Source organism: Arachis duranensis, chromosome 3, assembly GCF_000817695.3.
Source record: "Arachis duranensis cultivar V14167 chromosome 3, aradu.V14167.gnm2.J7QH, whole genome shotgun sequence".
NCBI classification, from domain to species: Eukaryota; Viridiplantae; Streptophyta; class Magnoliopsida; order Fabales; family Fabaceae; genus Arachis; species Arachis duranensis.
This window is the reverse complement of record NC_029774.3, coordinates 95525325-95527883: the sequence shown is the minus strand read 5'-3', so window position 1 is coordinate 95527883 and position 2559 is coordinate 95525325. Positions and strand designations below refer to the sequence as shown.

Here is a 2559-nt window from a genome sequence, read left to right as displayed (position 1 = left end):
TGTTCCGGGGGTTACCTGAAACGAGTAGCTCGGACGTCTTGGTGAGGCCCGAGGTGGGGGTCAGGGACCCGAGCTGGATGTGTGGAGTGGTTGGTGGTTGTACCTGCAATGACACTCCGATGCTTAAGTTAGCATGGGTCCAAGCAGATATTGAGTAGAATTAGAGTATGAGTTATACCTGGGTGCTCCAGTGTATTTATAGTAGTTGGCTGTGATCTTCCCTGGATAAGATATTCTTATCTTATCTTATCTTTTGGGAGTTTTATCCCTATCTTTGTGGAACCGCCTTTCTCTAGGCCTTTTCGGCCTTTTAGTTTTTGGGCTGCGTTCCTTTTGATGGGCCTTTTTAGCTTTGTTGTCCGAGGTCCGACCTCAGGTGTGGGCCTTGGGACGAGGTCGGACCTTTCATGGATTTTGCCGATTTGGAGGAGCTCGGTCAGGGTATGAACACCTTCCAAAGACTGTTTTAGAGTTTCAGTTTCTGGATTGCTTTCCTCCAAACAATGATGGCTACTATCATCCTTAGGCTTTTCAGATTCTGGTTCATGCTCAGATGCAGGTTTGAACACATGGAAAATGAGCTGTTCATCATGTATTCTCAAAATTAGCTCTCCTTGTTCTACATCTATGAGCGCTCTAGCAGTGGCTAGAAATGGCCTTCCTAGAATGATAGGGTGTAGGTAGCTTTCCTCCATGTCCAAAATGACAAAGTCTGTGGGGAGGAAATAATTCCCCACTTTCACCAGCACATTCTCAACTACCCCTTCAGCTTGCTTTTGAGTTTTGTCAGCCAGTTGTATGATTACATCAGTGGATCTCACCTCATTCAGTTGTAGCCTCTTCATAAGAGTCAGAGGCATCACATTTATGCTAGCTCCTAGATCACAGAATCCTCTGTCAATTTTTGTTTCCCCTATGATGCAGGGGATATGAAAACTTCCTGGGTCTGTTTTCTTAGAGACTATGTCCTTCTTGATGAGGGCACTGCATTCTTTGTTCATTATTACAGTTTGTCCTCCCTTCAAAACTCTTTTCTTGCTCAGCAATTCTTTCAAATACTTGATATGTGTAGGCATCTGCTGGAGAATATCAAGAAAGGGAATATTGATATGGAGAGACTTAAATGTCTCTAGGAACCTTGAATATGTTTTCCCTTTTTCACCTCCTCCTAACCTCTGAGAAAATGGTGCTTTTGGTTGGTAAGTTTCCAGCATGCCTTCATTTTGCAGTTCCTTGGCTTGCTCAGTTTCACTGTCCTGTTTAGCTTCTTCCACACCTTCCTTCAAGATTTCTGGCTCCTATTCTGAGGGTCTGATTCCTTCTTCTTCTAAGACTTCCTTCAATATGGTGATGGCCTTGCATTCTCACTTCCTTCAATGTGGTGATGGCCTTGCATTCTTCCCATCTCACTCCCTTTTGTTCCCCTTTAGGATTCTTTTTTGTGTCACTAGGGAACACTGCAGTTGACTTAGGGGCCTGTTGAGAAAGTTCTCCTACTCGAGCCTCCATCCACTTGAGTTTTTCGCCATGGTTCCTTAAGGTCGATATCACATCGTCCCTAAAGCTTTTCAACTCACTTATGTCCTGACCCATGTTTACTAACCTTCCTTCTATCCTGTTTAATTGATCTTGAAATTGTTGGTTGGGATTAGGTTGGTCAGGTTGATTGTTTTGGCCATGATATGGTGGTTGGGAGTAAGTGTTTTGTGTGGCTTGGTATGATCTTTGGTTGGAGTTTTGGTATGTGGAATTGTTCTGTTGGTTGTGGTTGTAATGTTTGTGGTTTTGTGGTTGGCTTTGCTGGTTTCCCCACCCAAAGTTTGGGTGGTTTTTCCATCCTGGGTTGTAAGTGTTGGAATGTGGATCATATGATTGCCTTTATTGGTTTCCCACATAGTTGGCCTCTTCCCAATCATTTCCTTCAATGCTTACTTCCTCTTGATCTTGTGTGTGTATTGCAGCCACTTGCTTTGTGTCTAATTTCCTGGTGAGCTTTGCTAGTTGCTTGGCAAACACCTTGTTTTGGGCTAGAGTTGTATCAACATGGTTCAGCTCCATGACTCCCTTAGTGTTGTGTCTCTCTGAAGCATAGTAGTATTCATTCTCAGCCACTGTCTCAATCACTTCAATGGCTTCTTCCACAGTCTTTTTCCTGTTCAATGAACCTCCTGATGAATGGTCTACAGCCTTCCTCGATTCATAAGAAAGTCCATCATAGAAAATATGCAATTGCACCCAGTCAGGGAACATGTTTGGTGGGCATTTCCTTGTCAACTCTTTGAACCTCTCCCATGCCTCGTAGAGCGTCTCACCATCTTATTGTCTAAAAGTCTGAACCTCAGATCGAAGCCTATTGACCTTTTGTGGGGGGTAGAAACGTGCCAGAAACTTGCTCTCCACCTCATCCCAGGTTGTTAGGCTCCCCCTTGGGAATGATTCCAGCCACTTAGCTGCCTTGTCCCTAAGTGAAAATGGGAACAAGAGCAGTTTATAGGCATCTTCCTGGACTCCATTGGACTTCACAGTGTCGTAAATTCTCAGGAATTTGGTGAGATGTTG

General features: G+C 44.1%; 1 non-coding gene across 1 annotated transcript; it reads left to right on the top strand.

The window, feature by feature from the left end:
* Positions 1–2248: 2248 nt before the first annotated feature.
* Positions 2249–2352, top strand: LOC127746290 (small nucleolar RNA R71). Its single transcript, XR_008007910.1, has one exon. It is a non-coding gene; the product is annotated as a small nucleolar RNA R71 (small nucleolar RNA).
* The last annotated feature ends 207 nt before the right edge of the window (positions 2353–2559 follow it).